Genomic DNA, 20,456 nt, shown 5'->3' with positions numbered 1-20,456 from the left:
ACCATTTTCCATAGAGGCTGCACCATTTTGCAGTCCCACCAACAATGCATGAGAGTTCCTTTTTCTCCACAACCTCACTAGCATTTATCATTCAGAGTCTTTTGGATTTTAGCCATCCTAACTGGGGGATGTGAAAAATCTCTATAATGAGAACTAGAAACCACTCCTGAGAGAAATTAGAGAGGATACAAGAAGATGGAAAGATATCCCATGCTCTTGGATTGGAAGAATCAACATAGTGAAAATGTCCATACTACCCAAAGTGATATACAAATTTAATGCAATCCACATTAAAATTCCAATGACATTTTTCTCAGAAATGGAAAGAACTATCCAGACATTTATAAGTAATTTTATTTTCAAAATCGCCATGTGAATATATCCCAATGATTATCTTCAAGATCAGAAATTCTTCCTCCTGCTTATTCTCACCTGCTGCTTAAACTATTAGTGTCTTTTTTATTTCATTGAGTGAATCTTCCTGTTCCATGAGTTCGGGTATATGTTTTTTTTAAGGTGTTAACATCTTTGTAAATTTCCTCCTTCATATCCTGAATATTTTTCAGTCATTTTAAGGGTTTCCATCTCTGTAGGGTCTGGTATTTGAGAATTACTGTATCCTTTTGGTGATGCCATGTTTTCTTGAGTATTCATATTTCTAGTATTTCTACATTGATGTCTGGTCACCTGCTAGAGCAGTTCCTCACTCTATTACTCTGGAGTGGGCTTTGAGTGGAGAGATGTCGTCTTCTTTTTCCAGTTTCCACTGGTGACTCTACTTGTGTCAATGCAGCCAAATGTCTGGCAGGCCACCTGCATGCTGGCAGTGGCTGCTGCTGTGGCATTGAGCCACTTTTTTAGCAGCTGTGGCTGTGTTGGTGGTTGTAGTAGGCCACCTGCACAGAAATGGCATTTTTGGCATGCTCTTTTGCCTGCTTTTGGGTGCGGGGTGGGGCTGAGGCCCTCTGCTACTTTCCTGGGACCCTGGGCATTCACTTTTGTCTGCTTCTGGGTGAAGGAGGCTATGGCCCTTGGCTCCTTGCCTGAGACCCCTGTAAGCCGTCTTGCTTGCTTATAGGCAGAGGGGCCTGCAGCCATTGGCTCCTTGTCTAGGACCCTGGGTGTGCTGTCTTCTCTGCTTCCACCAGAAGCTTTTTAGTTTGATATAATCCCATTTGCTTATTTATTCTTTTGTTGCTTGTGCTTTTGGAATCTTATTCATAAAGTCTTTGCCCAGTCCTACTTCCTGAAGTGTTCCCTTTGTTTTCTCTTAGTAGTTATATGGTTTTGGGCCTTATATTTAAGTCTTCAACCCATTTTAAGTTGATTGCAGCTTATGGTGAGAGGTACAGGTCTAGTTTCATTCTTCTGCATATAGATGTCCAACTTTCCTAGTACCATTTACTGAAGAGGCAGTCTTTTCTCCAAGCTATGTTCTTGTTTCCTTTGTCAAAGGTCAGTAGGCTGTAAGTGTGTGGTTGTTTCTGGGTTTTCTGTTCTATTCCATTGGTCTGAGTGTCTTTTTTTAAATGCCAATACCATGCTGATTTGGTTACAAAATTTTGTAGTATAATTTGAAGTTGGGTAGTGTTATGCCTCCAGTTTTATTTTATTTTTTTGCTCAGGATTACGTTGGCTATTTGTGGCTTTTTATTGTTCCATATGAATGTCAGGATTGTTTTTTCTATTTCTGTATAGAATGTCATCAGTATTTTGATGATGGGGATTGCATTGAATCTGTAGTAGCTTTGGGTAGTATGGACATATTCACAATGTTAATTCTTCCAATCTAAGAGCATGGAATGATTTTCCACCTTTCTGTGTCTTCTTTAATTTCTTTCAGTAGTGTCTTGTAGTTCTCATTGTAGAGATCTTTTCCCTCCTTGGTTAAATTGATTCCTAGGTATTTTACTTTTTTGGTGACTATTGTAAATGGGCTTGATTTCTCGATTTCTTTTTCTGCTGGTTCATTATTTCAGTATGAAAATGCTACAGATTTTTTGGTGTTGATTTTGTATCCTGCAACATTACTGAAGTTGTTAATCAGCTCTAAGAGTTTTTCAGTAGTCTTTAGGTTTTTCTATATATAGCATCATGAAGTCTACCAACAGGGACATTTTGACTTTGTATTTTCCAATCTTGATGCCCTTTATTTCTTTCTTTTGTCTGACTGCTTTGGCTAGTGCAGAGCAAGGGCTGGGTCTGGAGCTCACACACCCCTTGAGCCCATTGTCCAGACTGGGTCATGAATTCTTCACATGCAGGTCTAGGAGCTAGATAACAGGAAAAAGGTCCTTGGAGCCATGCGTGAAGAAACAATAGGCTTTATTTTTAGATGCTAGCTCTGCTGACCAGCGTTCAGAGCCACTGCCTCACACACTCAAGAGCACACAAAAATAGCAATAAGCCAAAAGATGCACAGGCAGGCATGCACACTAACTCTACTCCCACACAACTTGTTTACAAAGGATGTGCTGCACCACACCCAGCTACACCTGAGGTGACGGGTCCTGACCAAACTACTCCATTTTCCTCACAGCTAGTACTTAAAAAGGAGAATCTTGATTCTCCTTTGATCTTAGAATAGGATTTTTAGGTAAATGCATGCATAGGGCCAAAGCCTTGAAGTAGAATACCAAAGTCCACAGATAGCTTGGCAAAAGCCCATCTAATCAATTCTAATCACTGTTTAGGGATGGGATTGTGTTCTCTGACTGTCTTAGGTTGCTGGTTTGATTCTGGCTTGAAGGACTATTGACTATTTAACCTACTGATTATTGTTAAGATATGTTGAGGAAACTGCTTGATTGTTGTTTAAATATGCTGAGGAAATTGCTGTAGGAAAATATGTGAAAAAGAAAATGTTTGCTAAGGGCAATCTGTTTCTTGGTGGATCGATTTAGGCTTTCACAAATTGCATTCTGGAATGTCACATTGTTAATTTTACTGATGTAACTAGTTTCTGTTTAAGCTATACTTAGCCATAGTTAACCTCTGTAACACTGCCTTTGTTTTTTTGTCCTTCTTTGATGATTGAATCAACTGATTTTTCTTGTGAAACTTTCTTGTCTTGAGAATAAAAAAAAAAAAAAAGCTAATTTTGAATCAGGGCTGCCATGCCTGATGGGCTGGAGTCCCTCTAGGCTTCATTCATGGTGCTTTGATTAATTCTTTCCTTTTTTTCATCTCCATTACACAGAGGGAAGTGTAACAAGTACTTCCAGTACCATGTTAAACATGATGAGAGTGGGCATCCTTGTCTTGCTTTTGTTCTTAAGGATCCATTTAGGATCATATTGGAGATTAGTTTGATGTATATGTCTTTTATTGTGGTGAGATACTTTCCTTCTATAACTAATTTGCTGAGGAGCTTTATCATGAAGGGAAGTTGAATTTTGTCAAGTGCCTTTTCTGTGTCTATTAAGATAATTGTATGCTTTTGTTCTTGCTTTTATTGATATGGTTTATCACATTTATTGATGCATATGTTGAGCCATCCATGGGTTGAATCCTACTTGATCATTGTGTATAATTTTTTTGATGTGTTGTTGCTTTCTGTTTGCTAATATTTTGTTGGGGATTTTTGCATCTATGTTCATCAAGGATATTGGCCTGTAGTTTTCCTTTTTTGTTGTTGTATCTTTGTCTGGTTTTGGTATCAGGGTGATGCTGGCCTCATAGAATAAGTTTGGGAGAGTGACCTATGTTTTAATTTTTCAGAATAGTTTGAAAAGAATTTGTATTAATTCCTCTTTAAAGGTTTGATAGAATTCAGCAGTAAAGCCATTCAGTCCTGGGGTTTTCTTTGTTGAGAGACTGCTGATTACTGCTTCAATCTCATTGCTTGTTATTGGTCATTCCAGTTTTTCTGTTTCTTCTTGGTTCATTGTTGGTAGTTTGTATGCATCCAGAAAGTTTTCCATTTCCTCTGAGTTTTCATACTTGTTGGCATATAGTTGTTCATAATAGTCTGTAATGATTCTTTGTATTTCTGTGGTATCAGTTGTAATGTCTCCTCTTTCATTTCTGATTTTTGTTATTTGGGTCTTCTCTCTTCTTTTTTGTGGTAACTTAGCTAATGGCTTGTGTATTTTAACATTGAAGATGAATAATAAAAGGGGAAGAAAGGGACAAAAGATATTTAAAACATCTAAACAAACAGCAATAAAATGCCAGGAGTAAAACAATACCTGTCAATAGCAACCCTAAATGTAAATGGATTAAACTCCCCATTCTAAAGATGCAGGCTGACTGACTGGATTAAAAAGCTAGACCCAAGTATATGGTGTCTTCAAGAGACTCAGGTCACCTGTAAAGACAAACACAGACTAAAAATGAGGAATGGAAAAAGTTATACCATGTGAACGGAAACCCAAAACAAGCAGGAGTAGCTATTCTTATATCAGATAAAAAAGACTTTAAACCAAAATCCATAAAAAGAGACAAAGATGGACACTATACAATGATAAAGAAGTCTATCCAGCAAGAAGACATAAAATCATAAATATGTATGCACCCAACACTGGAGCACCCAGATATATAAACCAAACAGTATTAGACCTAAAGAAAGAGATAGACCCCAATACAATAATAGTGGGGGAGCTGAACACCCCTCTCTCAGTACTGGACAGATCATCCAGGAAGCAAATCAACAGAGAAACACAGGATTTAAACTACACCTTAGACCAATTGGACCTAGCAGATGTCTAAAGAACACTTCATCCAAAAAGTACACAATATACGTTCTTCTCATCAGCACATGGAACATTTACCAGGATAGACCACGTGTTAGGTCACAAATCAAGTCATAGCAAATTTTTAAAAATTGAAATCTCTTTGAGTATCTTTACAGACCACAATGGATTTAAACTGACAATCAGTCACAAAGATAGATTACATTCTGTAAACGTGAGTATACTAACTATCCTGATTTTAATCCCCACTTCTTGCACACATGTATTGATATTCAAATCTGCACCCTACAAATATATGTAATCAATTATGTTTTTTTTTTTGTGTGTGTGTGTGTGTGTGTCCGGCAACGGATCGCAACCCTCAGTGTCACACCCGTACCAGACTGGGACCAGCAACGGGATCGCAACCCTCGGTGTTGCTCCCACACCTCACTCAGCCAGTGAGCGGGAACCGGTCTGTATGTGGGATCCGAACCCTCTCCGCGGGAGCGCCACCACGCTCCCAAGCGGTGCACCGTAGCAGCGCACCACCGGGCCGGCCCATCAATTATGTTTCAATAAAAAAAAGCTGGAAATTAATAACAAGTGAAACTCTGGAAACTAAACAAATACATGGTAACTAAACGACAGGCTCCTGACTGACTTATGGTCCAAGAAGAAATTAAACAGGAAATCAAAAAATTTCTTGAAACTAATGAAAATAAAGACACATCATACCAAAACCTGTGGGATACTGTAAAAGCAGTACTAAGATGGAAGTTTATCACAACGAACACTTACATCAAAAACATAGAAAGACTTCAAATAAATTACCTAATACTATACCTCAACGAACTAGAAAAACAAGAACAATCCAATTCTAAAAGCTGTAGACGGAAAGAAATAATTAAGATCAGGGCAGGACTAAATGAAATAGAGATCCCAAAATGATACAACAGATCAATGAAACAAAAAGTTGACTTTTTGAGAAGATAAATAATATTTGTTTTCTTGTATTAATGAGATTAAACATATTTTCATATACTTTTTGGATATTTGAATATTCTCTTTTGTGAAGTGCCTGACATGTCTTTTGAACAATTTTCTGCTGAGTTGTCTCTCTTTTACTTAATGCATGTAACAGTTCTTTATATATTCTGGATATGTACTCTTTCTTGATTACGTGTATTAAAAACATCATTGCTCTGCAGGTTGTCAATTTGTGCTTTATATATTTAGAGGTCTGTTAATAGGCATCTATGCATTTAAAATTATTACATCTTCCTAGAGATCTGAGTATTTTTGTAGTTATTAAATAGTCATCTTTTTCATCAGTAATGTGTTTTGCTCCAAGGTCAACTTTGTCTCTTAAGTGTTTTTGGTTTAAGGTTCACCTGATATATTTTTATCATTCTTTTACTTTATTTATTTATTTACTTAAAAAAATATTTAGTTTGTAATTGACACATCAAGTTGTACACATTTATGGAGTACAGAGTTATATTTCGATACCTGCATACAATGTGTAATAATCAAACCAGGATAATTAGCATATTCACCCTCTCAAAACTTTATCATTTCTTTGTGATGAGAACATTTTTTTTCTTTTTACATATCCAGTTTTTCTGGGTGTAATAAGAACATTTGATCTCGTGTCTTCTCACCATTTGAGAACATATAATAAATTATTGCTAACTATACATGCCTAGCACTACTGTAGACCACTAGAAATTATTTTTCCTATTCTACAATTTTGTGCCCATCAATCAACCTCTCCCTATCCTACTTTCTAATAAACACAATTCTACTTTCTATTTCTAAAATTCACATTATCATTATTATTATTATTATTTTAGCTCCCATATATGAGTGAGAACATGTGGTATTAATCTTTCTGTGCCTAACTTATTTTTCTTAACATAATGTCATCCAAGTTCATCCATGTTGCTGCAAATAACAGTGTTTCATTTATTTTTCATGGATGATTAATACTCCATTGTGAATATATACAACATTTTCTTTATCTGTTCATCTGTCGATGGACACCTAGGTTGATTCTGTATGTTGGCTATTTTGAATAACATTGCAGTAAACATTGGGATGTAGATGACTCTTTGGTGTGCTAATTTCCTTTCCATGGATAAATACCCAGGAGTGAAATTGCTGGATCATATGGCAGTTCTATATTGGTTTTTTTGAGGGGCCTTCTTGCAGTTTTCCATAATGGCTGTACTAATTTATATTTCCACCTACAGCATATAAGAATTCCCTTTTCTCTGCATCCTCACCAGCAGTTGTTATTTTTTTTTTCTTTTTGATAATAGCCATTCTACCTGGGGTAAGATGATATCTCATTTTGGTTTTAATTTGCATTTTCCTTATGACTAGTGATGTTGAGCATTTTTTCACATACCTGTTGGCCATTTGTATGTCTTCCTCTAAGAAATGTCTATTCAAGTAATTCTCCCATTTTTTGAATCATATTATTATTATTTTTTGATGTTGAATTGTTTAGGTTCCTTGTATATTCTGGATATTGATCCCTCGTGGGATGAACAGTTTGCAAAAATTTTCTCCCATTCTTCTGGTTGTCTCTTCACTCTGTTGATTGCTTCTTCTGCTGTGCAGATGTTTTTTAGTTTGATGCAGTCCTGTATGTCTATTTTTGCTTTACATTGCTTGTTTTTTATAAGTCTTCTCCATAAAAGTTTTGCTCAGACCAACATCTTGGAGTATTTTCCCTATGTTTTTTACTAGTAGTTTTTAAGTTCCTGGTCTTACATTTAAGTCTCTAATCCACTTTGAGTTGATTTTGATAGATGGTAAGAGATAGGGATCTTTTTTTTTCTCTTGCATATGGATATCCAGTTTTCCCAGCACAATATATCGAAGAGAGTATTCTTTCCCCAATGTATGTTCTTGGTTCCTGTGACAAAAATCAGTTGACTGATTTTTACTGATTTTACTTTGTCTTAGTAAAAGGCCAGGATCTTTCTATTCTAGCTGCCTTTTTGACTTAGAAAGGTGTTGTATTAACTATTACTATACAACCAACTTGCCATTTCATGGTCATTCATGATGAATTTCCAATGGTGGCATTTCATGTAAATAAGACATTTACATTGTGTATAAAATTGCAGCACATCCTTCTCCAGGGAAAGAAGGGGAGCATGAAAATGTGTGAAATTGTGAAAAGGGGCTTTAAAAATGCTTCTAAATGTCATTAAAATAGTGTGTACAAAGACCTTTGAACAGAGTCAAGCACCCAGTAAAATCTTAACCACTGATATCTACAGTAGTAATCACTATTATTTTCATATGCCAGACTGTAACGAGGAAGTCACCGCTTGTTCAGCAAATTTCACAATACACGTACACATCCACGGTAGAGGCACAAAATCAGTTAGCATTTCTGGCGTAAAAAAAGGAACTGTTTGTGCTTCTCAACACAGCCCTTAGGTTTTCGGAAAACTCCTAGAAGAGGAACGCAGATCTGATCCGCGTGAAGGAGGTTTGGAGTGAGGGAAAGTGATTGTATCTGGACCGAAGAACCCTGAGGCACTTGCTCAGAGCCTCACGTGCATCAGACACACAGCAGACAGTGCAGGCTTGAAGAAAGGTAGGTCCAGGGATTTGTCTTCCTAGGCTTTGGGGTGGATGGTTTTATCCATTTACCTTTTTTAGGATACAGGGAAGAGAAAGAAAAAAATATGAAGTCACTTCCAATGGCACAAGCTGGTATTCTGAGTTGGGGTGGGTTTAGTGCACTTTTAAATCTATATTTAGGGTACTCTGGGGAGCAGTCTTTACTGCAGAGGGTGGGGTTAAGGCAAGGCTCTTAAAGGTTGTATTAGTTACTTTTGTTCTCTAAATCTTCAGGCTACCAAAAGAAATGAAGGTAATAGAAAATTTTGAATAATTATTTTATAAAGCCTTGATGTCCCTTCCTTTGTGGTCTTTATTCTCTGTCTCTGACTTGTTATTTTTATAATTCGACATATAAGAAAAGATCTACCACATGCAGAATTTGGTGGAGATGGAGCAGGGCACAGGCAGGGTGTCCCGTCTTATGCATTTAGACTGGTCCTGAGATAAGTTGTGGCCTGACCTAATTCCCCAAAATCTTTGGTACCATTCATGGGACACCCAAGCCATAACCTGAAGCTGCTCATGAGGAAGTCTACTCATGAAAGACACCTTTAAAATTATTGGCATTTTGGGGATTAGAAAGAAGCTTGGAAGTAATTGTGCCTAATGCAATCTTTCCCCGGTTGAGGTAAATGAAACCCAGAAAACAAAAATAACTTATCCAGAATCACAAAAGTAAATACATGAGCTAGGAGTAAAACCCAGACTTCTTGACTCCTAGTCTTTTTCACCAGTTTTTCATCACTGTCATCATCCTCTAACAGACCATCCAGGTTCAGGCCTCCGTTTGGGCCTTTGGTCTATTTTATAATTTTACCAGAGAAGGAGAGGTGGCATTTTATACCTTCCTCCCTGTGCTCCCTCCTGGGGTGATTGTGACTTATGAGGAAGATAGAAAGATAAGGCAAAATAAGATTGGAGTTGGTGCTGATCCACAGAGAGATGGGAGTCAGTAGAAGGAGAGGAAGGGTTTGTAGAGTCTTCTCCACCTCTGTGTGAGGGGCAAAAGGACAGACATTGTAGTTGGCAATAGCCTCCTGCATGTCACAGACGATGTGGCCAAACTAAGGTTCAGAGTCTTTTTTACCCTGAAAGAAATGTCTCTTTTATCTATCAATATTCTCTGCAGATTCAGTTTCCTTGATAGTTGAATATAGGGAAGTTGAACTTTGGATAGTAAAGACACATTTTTTCATTGGGGAATTTGCCTGTCCTCGGTAGTAAATGCATGGATTTCTGTTGTGTGAAGGTAGAAGGCAGTTACGTGAATTTACGGCCAGAGTCGTAGAAAGACAGAGCACCAGTCTTGAGTGACCAGAACCTGATCTATGTTACCACAGAGTTATGAAAAGGCCACGAGAGTCACTTGAAAGCATTATGTTGATATAATGTCTCTGCCTTGGGGAAGCTTACGGTTTTACTAGAGAGTCACTAATTATAGAGGAATAATCATGAAGGGTATGTGATAAGACAGAACCTACATTTCCTAAATCCTCAGTCTGAAGCTATGCCTGAGAGATTAAGGCAGAGGTTCCTTTGCATTAAAGAGGAATAAAGTAAAGTACACATTTGGTTCTACTAGGAAGAATCATCTTTAGTTACTTTTACAACTTTGGCTTCTATGGTATAAACAGATTTTTAAAACTCTTTTTTGGCATCAAAGTTTGAATAATCCATGTGCAGGGCTTGAGGGAGTTGGCAGGTGTGTCTGAGAGAAGGCAGACACCAGCCATACTGTTAGCGTATGAAAAGATCAGATTCTGGGTTGAATTTTTTCTTCTTGTTGTTGCAAGGTGGGAATGGGATGGATAGAACATTCTTGCAAATGTGTTTAACATGTGCAAACGCCCCAATATAAGGAATGAAATTGCTGCTTTGGAAGAACTGAAATAAATCAAATATATTTGGGGCTTCAGAAATCAAAAGGAGAGAGACTCAAGGTAAGTCTGAAGTGGATGTGGGCTGAAGTAGCAGAGTTTTTCTTATTAACAACACACAAAAAATTAACTTTATACTAAGGGTAGTGAAATGCAAAGGAAGAATTTTAAGGAGGAGGATGACACAGTTGTTTTTACTTATTAACATGATTATTCTGGCCACAAAGTGAGGGATAAATTGGACATACTAGGCCTCAAGTGGATACTGAGGAACATTAAGAGGAGATAGCGATATTCCTGATAAAGGTAAGATGATGGCTTGGTTTGAAGAGGTGGAAGAAATGCAGAGTTGAAAAAATGGTTATGCAGGATCAGAAGAACATGATTGATTGGACATAGAAGGGAGGTAAGACAAGGTACAATGACAGACTGCCAGGTTTTAAAAATGGACAACTTAGTTAATTGTTGGGCCTTCTGGGAAGAAAGAACCCTTGGAGTCCCCCAGCCCCCTATGACCTTTAGCTCTTGCCTCTCTATATTAGAAACTAGTTGTAGGGCTCTTTTCCTTCCACCACATTACTTTTTTGGAAGAAAAATTTCGAGGAAGACTGGATATCTTCTATTTAGGTCTTCTAACATTTAAAATGAAAATTACCCCTTCTCCCATCTGGAACAATTTGCTAAATGATCAAATTATGGGCTTTATTATAATGACTTTAAATTAAGGTCAGAGAGGGACAGTTCTACCAGGTAAGACTAGATTAAAGGGTGTGTATTATATTTAAGACCAAAAGGAAGATCTCTTATTTTATTCTATTTCTTTTCTCCAAATATAGATCTTGTATTCTGTTCAGGGGATGCTACAGTCTACATATAGGTCTGAGTACACATACTCAACAGTATATAATATGTAATCCACCTCACAAACCTGTCATCATCAGGTCAGAGACTGTGGGATAAAGGGAAAGGCCTCCTGACTTGCCTGTACGTAGTCTTGTATCTAGTTTATTTCACAAGAGCGAAAAAGAGGATAACCCTGACTTTTCTGACTAATCTTTGAGACAACTGCAGAAGAGAAGACTCAGCCACTGAGCACGTGGCACCAGGAATAATGCTCTGACCAGTCTTCATATAGGTCTCTCTCCCCTGCTTCTCCACCTTCCCCAAGATAGGAGCAAGTTGGAGCAGGAGGATGCCAGGAACAAAGTCTCTCTCTATGACATTCTCGAATGGCAGGAAGTATTAGAGGAGGTTTATATTTTATACTCGAAGCTAGAATGCCTTTATTATTAATTTTTTTGGCAGCTGACTGGTACGGGGATCTGAACACGTGACCTTGGTGTTATGAGCCTGTGCTCTAACCAACCAAGCTAAACAGCCAGCTCATACTTGAAACTAGAAAATTGGTAAATAATAGTAGGAACAACAACAATAATAGTTAATATGTATTTAGTATCTGCTATGTGACATGAACTATTTTAAATGTTTTATCTCATAATTAAATTCCCACAAGAGATAGGCACTATTATTCACGTGATAGAGTTACAGAAACACAAAATTAAGTAACCTGAGTAAAGAGAGGTACAGCTGGAATTTAAATCCAGGTGGTTTCAGAGCCCCTCAGCTTACGAAGATCTACTACACTAACGTGGTGGATGTAAGAACGATTTGGTAGTTCTATATTTGACATTTTGAGAAGCTGTCAAACCATTTTCCAAAGTGGCTGCAGCAGTTCACAATCTGACCATCAATGCTGGAGGGTTCCAGTTTCTCCATATTCTCACCACCACTTGTTATTGTCTTTTTGTTTTATTCCATCCTAGTGGGTTTGAAGTGGTATCTCATTGTGGTTTTGATTTGCATTTCTTTAATTACAAATCACATTGAGCATCTTTTCATGTGCTTATCAGCCATTTGTATATTTTCTTTGGAGAAATGCCTACCCTAATTATTTGCCCATTTTTAAAAAGTGTTATTTTTCTTTATTATAGTTGAATTGTAAGAGTTCTTTATATATTCTGGATACAAGTGCCTTATCACACATAGAATTTGCACAGATTTTTCCCATTCTGTGGGTTAACTTTTCAGTTTCTTTATGGTGTCCTTCGAAGTAGGAAAGTTTTTAATTTTGATGAAATATAATTTACCTGTTTTTCTTTCTTTGCTTGAGTTTTTGTTGTCATATCTAAGACACCATTGTATGACCCAAGGTCATGCTAAATACTATATTTTCTTCTAATGGTTTTATAGGTTTATTTCTTACCCCATTTTGAGTTAGTGTTTTTGTTAGGCATGAGGAAGGATCCAATTTTGCATGTAAATATGCAGTTATCCCAACCCCATATACTGAAAACACTATTCTTTTCCCATTTAATAGTCATGGCACCTTTGACAAACATCAATTAACCATAAATATAAGAATGTATTTCTAGACTATCAGTTCTATTCCCTTGCTGTATGTATCTGTCCTTATGCCAGTACGACACTGTCTAGAAAATGTAGCTTTGTAGCAAGTTTTGAGTTCAGAAAGCATTAGTGCTTCCATTTTTTTTTCTTTTTCAAGATTGTTTTAACTATTTGGGTCCCTTGTATTTCCATATGACTTTAGGATTAGCTTGTAAATTTTTGGAAAAAAGTATCTGGGATTTTGATAGAGATTTGGGGAGTATTGTCATCTTAACAGTATCGTCTTCCAGTCACTGACCATGGTTTTTTCCCATTTATTTAGTTTTTCCTTCATTTATTTCAACAATGTTTTGTAGTTTTCTGTTGCCCAAGTCTTACACATTTTTATTTATTTATTTATTTTATTTTTTATTTATTTATTTTTGTCTTTTCGTGACCGGTGCTCAGCCAGTGAGCGCACCGGCCATTCCTATATAGGATCCGAACCCACGGTGGGAGCGGCGTTTATTTTTGTCTTTTCGTGACCGGTGCTCAGCCAGTGAGCGCACCGGCCATTCCTATATAGGATCCGAACCCACGGTGGGAGCGGCGTTGCGCTCCCAGCACTGCACTCTCCTGAGTGCGCCACGGGGCCAGCCCCAAGTCTTACACTTTAAAAACAAAATTATTCCCAATATTTTGTTCTTTTTGATACCACTGTAAATGGAATTGCTTTCTTAATTTCATTTTCAGATTATTCATTGCTAGCATGTAGCACTATAGTTGATTTTTGTATGAATTATTTGTATCCTGAAACCTTACTGATCTTTTATTTATTCCAATATTTTGGGTGGGATGGAGGGGGGGTGTTCTCTAGGATTTTCTATATACAAGATCATGTCATCTGTAAATGACATGATTCTTTCCATCTGGATGCCTTTTATTGCCTTTTCTTGCCTAATTGCCTGGGCCAAAACCTCCAAGACAATGTTGAATAGAAATGTGAGAGTGAACATCCTTGTTTTATTTCTGATTTCAGGATGAAAGATTCAGTGTTTCACATTAACTCTGTTGCTAGCTGTGATTTTTCATAGATGCTCTTTATCAGTTTGAGGAAGTTCCCTTGTATTCCTAGCTCTTGAGTGTTTTTATCATGAAAAGGTGCTGGATTTTATCAAGTGCTTTTTTGCATCTGTTGAAGCATTCATGTAGTTTTTTGCCTTTTATTCTAGTAATGTTTATATAACATTGATCTTTGAATGTTAAACAAACCTTACATTCGTGAGATTAACATGACTTGGTCATGGTGTATAATCCTTTTTACATGTTGTTGAATTCTATTTGCTAGTATTTTGTAGAATGTTAGCGTGTCTATATTCATAAGTGAATATTCACCTGGACTGTTGTTTTCTTTTGATGCCTTCTCTTGATTTTGGTGTCAAAGTAATACTGGCCTCATACAATGAGTTGGGAATTGTTCACTTACCATCTAGTTTTTGGATGAGTTTTTGATGCACAGGTATCAATTCTTTTAAAAATGTTTGATAGAATTCACCAGTGAGGCCACATGGGCTTGAGCTTTTCTTTGTAGAAATTTGAAAAATTCCCATTTTAGTCTTTTGTTATATATCTTTATATATTTTGCATTTCTTCTTATTTTCTTTTTATTTCTTCTTGAGTCAGCTTCAGTAGTGTCCAGATAGAAATTTGGCCATTTTATCTAAGTTATCAAATTTATTGACATACCATTTTTCATAGTATCCCTTATTACCTTTTTATACGATTGATAATTATTTTATCTCTTTCATTCCTGATTTTACTAATTTTTTCTTATTCAGTCTAGCTAAAGATTTTTCAATTTCTTTGATCTTTTTGAAGGAACAACTTTTGGTTTTGCTGATTTCCTCTATCATTTTTCTATTCACTATTTCTATTAATTTTACTCTAGTTTTTATTAATGCACTCCTTCAGCTTGCTTTGCATTTAGTTTGCTCTTCTTTTTTCAGTTTATTAAGGTGGAAGACTTGATTATTGATTAGAGATCTTTCTTCTTTTTTTAATATAGGCATTTAGAGCTATCCATTTCCCTCTAAACACTGCATCCCACATGTTTTAGTATGTATTGTTTTGTTTCAATCATGTCTAGGTATTTTTGAATTTTCCTTGTGATTTTTTTTCCTTGACTCATTTGTTATTTATTTATTTATTTTATTATTTTATTTTTTAATTTAATTTTATTTTGTCGATATACAATGTGGTTGATTATTGTGGCCCATGAACAAAACCTCCCTCTCCCCTCCCTCCCTCCCTAACAACCTCATATCTGTTCGCTTGTCATATCAACTTCAAGGAATTGTAATTGCTGTGTCTTCTTCCTTCCCCCCACAGTTTATCTGTGTATTTATTTTTTTTATTTTTAGCTCCCACAAATAAGTGAGAACATGTGATGTTCCTCTTTATTTGCCTGACTTGTTTCACTTAATATAATGTTCTCTGAGTCCATCCATGTTGTTACAAATGGCAGTATTTCATTCTTTATTATACCAGAGTAGTATTCCATTATGTAGATATACCACATTTCCCATATCCACTCATCTGATGATGGACATTTGGGCTGGTTCCAACTCTTAGCTAATGTAAAGAGTGCTGCAATGAACATTGGAGAACAGGTATACATTTGACTTGATGATTTTCATTCCTCTGGGTATATTCCCAGCAGTGGGATAGCTGTATCATATGGTAGATCTATCTGAAATTGATTGAGGAAACTCCATACCATTTTCCATAGAGGCTGCAAAATTTTGCAGTTCCACCAATAATGTATGAGAGTTCCTTTATTTCTCACAACCTCACTAGCATTTGTTATTCAGAGTCTTTTGGATATTATCCATCCTAACTGGGGTGAGATGGTATCTCAGTGTGGTTTTGATTTGCATTTCTCGAATGCTGAGTGATGTTGAGCATTTTTTCACGTGTCTGTTGACCATTTGTATATCTTCCTTTGAAAAATGCCTATGTAGCTCTTTTGCCCATTTTTTAATTGGGTTACTTGTTTTTTTGTTGTAAAGTTGTTTCAGTTCCTTGTATATTCAGGATATTAACCCTTTGTCAGATGTATATTTTGCAAATATTTTCTCCCACTCTGTTGGTTGTCTTTTAATTCTGTTAATTGTTTCTTTTGCTGTATAGAAGCTTTTCAGTTTGATATAATCACATTTGTTTATTTTTTCTTTGGTTGCCCATGCTTTTGGGGTCATATTCATGAGATCTGTGCTCAGTCCTACTTCCTGTAGCATTTCCCCTATATTTTCTTTAAGAAGTTTTATTGTTTCAGGGTGTATATTTAATTCTTTAGCCCATTTTAAGTTGATGTTAGAATATGGTGAGAGGTATGGGTCTAGTTTCATTCTCCTGTATATGGATATCCAGTCATCCCAGCACCATTTGCTGAAGAGGCAGTCTCTTCCACAGTGCATAGGCTTGGTGCCTTTGTCAAAGATCAGAGGGCTGCAGGTGTGTGGGTTGATTTCTGTATTCTCTATTCTATTCCACTGATAAGTGTGTCTGTTTTTATGTCAGTACCATGCTGTTTTGGTTATTATAGCTTTGTAGTATAGTTTAAAGTCAGGTAGTATTATGTCTCCAGCTTTATTTTTTTTTGCTCAGAATTGCTTTGGGTATGGGCCAGCCACATGGCTCACTCAGGTGAGTGCAGTGCTGTTAGCACTGAGGCCATGGGTTCGGATCCTATATAGGGATGGCTGGTGCACTCACTGGCTGAGTGTGATGTGACGACACCAAGCCACGGGTTGCGATCCCCGTACGAGTCAAAAAAAAATTTCTTTGGCTATGCATGGTCTTTTGTTATTCCATATAAATGTCTGGATAGGTTTTTCCATTTCTGAGAAAAATGTAATTGGAATTTTGATGGGGATTGCATTAAATTTGTCTATCACTTTGAGTAATATGGACATTTTCACAATATTGATTCTTCCAATCCAAGAGCATATGATATCTTTCCATCTTCTTGTGTCCTCTTTAATTTCTTTCAGCAGTGGTTTGTAGTTCTCATTACAGAGATCTTTTCACATCACTGGTTAACTCTATTGCTAAGTATTTTATTTTTTGGTGGCTATTGTAAATGGGCAAGCTTTCTTGATTTCTCTTTCTGCATGTTCACTGCTGGAGAATAGAAATGCTACAGATTTTTGTGTGTTGATTTTGTATCCTGAAAATTTGCTGAAATCATTTGTCAAGTCCAAGAGTCTTTTTGTAGAGGCTTTAGGCTATTTGATATATAGGATCATGTCATCTGCAAACAGGGACAGTTTGATTTCATGTTTTCCAATCTGGATGCCCTTTATTTCCTTCTCTGGCTAGTACTTCCAATATGATGTTGAATAGGAGTGGTGACAGTTGGCATCCTTGTCTAGTTCCTGTTCTTAAATCAAAAGCTTTCAGCTTTTCCCCCTTCAGGATGATATTGGCAGTGGGTTTATCATATATGCCTTTAATTATGTTGAGATACTTTCTGCCTATACCTAACTGTTGAGAGTCTTTATCATGAATGAGTATTGATATCAAATACTTTTTCAGCATCTATAGAGATGATCATATGGTCCTTGTGTTTGATTTTATTGATATGGTGTATCATATTTATTGATTTGTGTATGTTGAACCAACCTTGCATCCCTGGGATGAATCCCACTTGATCATGGTGCATAGTTTTGCATACGTGTTGCTGTATTCTGTTAGCTAGTATTTAATAGAGGATTTTTGCAACTATATTCATCAAGGATATTGGCCTGTAGTTTTCTTTATTAGTTGTATCTTTACCTGGTTTTGGTATCAGGATGATGTTTGCTTCATAGAATGAGTTTGGGAGATTTGCCACTGTTTCGATCTTTTGGAATAGTTTGTAGAGAATTGGTGTCAATTCCTCTTTGAATGTTTGGTAGAATTCTGCTGTGAATCCATCTGGTCCTGGGCTTTTCTTTGTTGGGAGCCTTCTGATAACAGCATCAGTCTCTTTTATTGTTACTGGTCTGTTCAGATTTTCTCCATCATCTTGGCTCAGTTTTGGTAGTTTGTGTGTGTCCAGAAGTTTATCCATTTCCTCCAGGTTTTCAAATTTGTTGGCATATAGTTCTTTATAATAGTCTCTAATGATTCCTTGTATTTCAGAGATATCAATTGTAATTACCTTTTTCATTTCTAATTTTTGTTATTTGGGTCTTCTCTCTTCTTTTTTTAGTTAGCCATGCTAATGACTTGTCAATTTTATCTTTCCAAAAAACTAACTTTTTGATTCATCGATCTTTTGTATTGTTTTTTGGGTTTCAATTTCATTAAGTTCCTCCCTGATCTTAATGATTTCTTTCCATCTGCTAACTTTGGGTTTGGATTGTTCTTGTTTTTCTAGTTCCTTAAGATGAAGTGTTAGGTTGTTCACTTGCCATTTTTCTATTCTTCTGCAGTAAGCATTTAATGAGATAAATTTACCCCTTAGTACTGCTTTTGCAGTATCCCATAGGTTTTGGTATAATGTATCATTGTTTTCATTAGCTTCAAATTTTTTTGATTTCCTTTTTGATTTCTTCTTGGACCCATATGTCATTAAATAGAATGCTGTTTAATTCCCATGTGTTTATATAGTTTTCAGAATTTCATTTGTTATTGATTTCTAATTTTAATCCATTGTAGTCTGAAAAGATACATGGGATAATTCCAGTTGTTATGAATTTGTTGAGACTTGGTTTGTGGCCTAACGTGATCTATCCTGGAGAATGATCCATGTGCTGATGAGAAGAATGAATATTCTGAGGTTGTTGGATGGAATGTTCTGTAGATATCAGCCAAGTCCAGTTGGTCTAGAGTGTTGTTTAGATCTTGTGTTTCTCTGCTGATTCTTTGCCTAGATGATCTGTCCAATATTGACAGTGGGTGTTCAGGTCCCCTGCTATTACAGTATCAGTGTCTATTTCCTTCTTTAGGTCTAGTAGAGTTTGCTTGATAAATCTGGCTGCTCTGACATTGGATGCATATATATTTATGATTGTATGTCTTCTTGATGGATGAATCCTTTTATCATTATGTAGTGGCCCTCATTATCTCTTTTTGTGGTTTTTAGTTTAAAGTCTATTTTATCAGATATAAGAATAGCTACTCTAGCTTGTTTTTCATTTCTGTTTGCTTGGTAAAACTTTTTCCATCCTTTCACTCTTAGTCTATGTGAGTCTTTATAGGTGAGGTGGGTCTCTCAAAGGCAGCATATAGTTGGGTCCTCCTCTTTAATCCAGTCAGTCAGCCTGTGTCTTTTCATTGGGGGATTTAATCCTTTTACATTAGGAGTTGTTAATGAAAAGTGTTGATTTACTCCTAGCATTTTATTAATTTTTCCTGGGATGTCTTAAGTGTCATTTGTTCCTTTCTTTCAGATTTACTGTTTGTCCTCTCTATTTGTTGGTTTCTTGGTTAAACTCTTTTTTTTCTCTTCATTGTTGACATTTTTATTTTACTAATGGGTTTTGATTTTCTTGAGTTTTTATGGCAGTGGTAGTTATTTTTCAGGTACCAAACCCAGAACTTCCTTGAGAATTTCTTGTAGGGGTGTTCGTGTGGTAGTGAACTCCCACAGTTTTTGTTTGTCTGAGAAATATACTGTTTGCCCTTCATTTTGGAAGGATAGCCTTGCGGGGTACAGTATTCTTGGCTGGCAATCTCTGTCTTTTAGTATTTTGAATATATCATCCCCTTCCTTTCTGGCTTTTAGGGTTTGTGATGTAAAGTTTGATGTTAGTCTGATTTGGGCTCCCTTATAAGTGATTTGATGCTTCTCTCTTGCAGCTTTTAAGATTCTCTCTTTGTCTTTGAGTTTTGCCAACTTGAGTATAGCATGTCTTGGAGATGACCTTTTTGGATTGAATACAGTTGGGGATCTTTGAGCTTCCTGAATCTGAAGATCTGTGTCTTTCCCTATACCTGGGAAGTTTTCTGCCACTATTTTGTTGAATATGTTTTCAATGCAGTCTCCTTTTGCCTCCCCTTCTGGAATACCCATAACTCAGATATTTGAGCACTTAAGGTTGTCTGATATCTGTCTTTGATTTTCTTCAATTTTTTAAATTCTTTTTTCCTTTTTTTTTTGTCTGCCTGTGTTATTTCAAACAGCCCATGTTCAAGGTCAGAAGTTCTCCTACTTCTGCAAGACTGCTGGTAAAACTCTCTGTTGTGTTTTTTATTTTGTTGAATGAATTCTTCAGTTTGGCAAGCTTTGCTACATTCTTTTTCAGGGCATTGATTTCCTTGTCCATTTCGTCTTTCAGGTCCTGTATACTTTTCCTTATTTCATCATGTTGTCTATCTGAGTTCTTTTGTATCTCATTTAGTGTTTTTAGAGTTATCACTCAAAATTCCTTGTCAGACATTTCAAGGGCTTCTTGTTCTATGGGATCTAGAACTTGAGCGGTATTACCCTTTTGTGGTGTACTTTCCTGATTTTTCATATTTCTAGTATCTTTCCTTTGATGTTTAGTCATTGTGGCAAGGAATTTCATGGTCCAGTGTTTCAACACTATTATCTGGCTAGGATGCTACTGGGGCTGCCAATTTGGCCCAGCTGCCTCAGTGTCTGCTTGGTCACCTGCTGACTCCTTGGGCCTGTGGTCACCTCAGGTCTTGGGCTTCTCCCAGAGGCACCTCTCTGGTTGGCATGCACTCAGCCAGGCTGGGGATGGGGACGGGCGGTGGTGAGGCCTTCCTGTTAAGTTGCATGCTTGTGCCATGGGGCGCATGGTCTCCACAGGACTTGGGCCTCTCTAGGGAGGGTGCCTCTGTGGTTGGTGCACACTTGGCCAGGCTTGGGATGGGGGTC

General features: G+C 36.8%; 1 protein-coding gene across 1 annotated transcript in view; it reads left to right on the top strand.

Annotated features, from left to right (window-relative positions):
• Positions 1-8,192: 8,192 nt before the first annotated feature.
• The window catches only part of MS4A4A (membrane-spanning 4-domains, subfamily A, member 4A), a 31,803-nt gene continuing 19,539 nt past the window's right edge, over positions 8,193-20,456 (top strand). Inside the window, exon 1 of the mRNA XM_008583458.1 lies at positions 8,193-8,292. The gene's annotated coding sequence lies outside the window, so the exon portion shown is untranslated. The remainder of the gene's footprint in view (positions 8,293-20,456) is intronic.

This window comes from Galeopterus variegatus, unplaced genomic scaffold, assembly GCF_000696425.1.
Source record: "Galeopterus variegatus unplaced genomic scaffold, G_variegatus-3.0.2 Scaffold2918, whole genome shotgun sequence".
NCBI classification, from domain to species: domain Eukaryota; kingdom Metazoa; phylum Chordata; class Mammalia; order Dermoptera; family Cynocephalidae; genus Galeopterus; species Galeopterus variegatus.
This window is presented reverse-complemented; position numbering and strand designations above follow the sequence as displayed.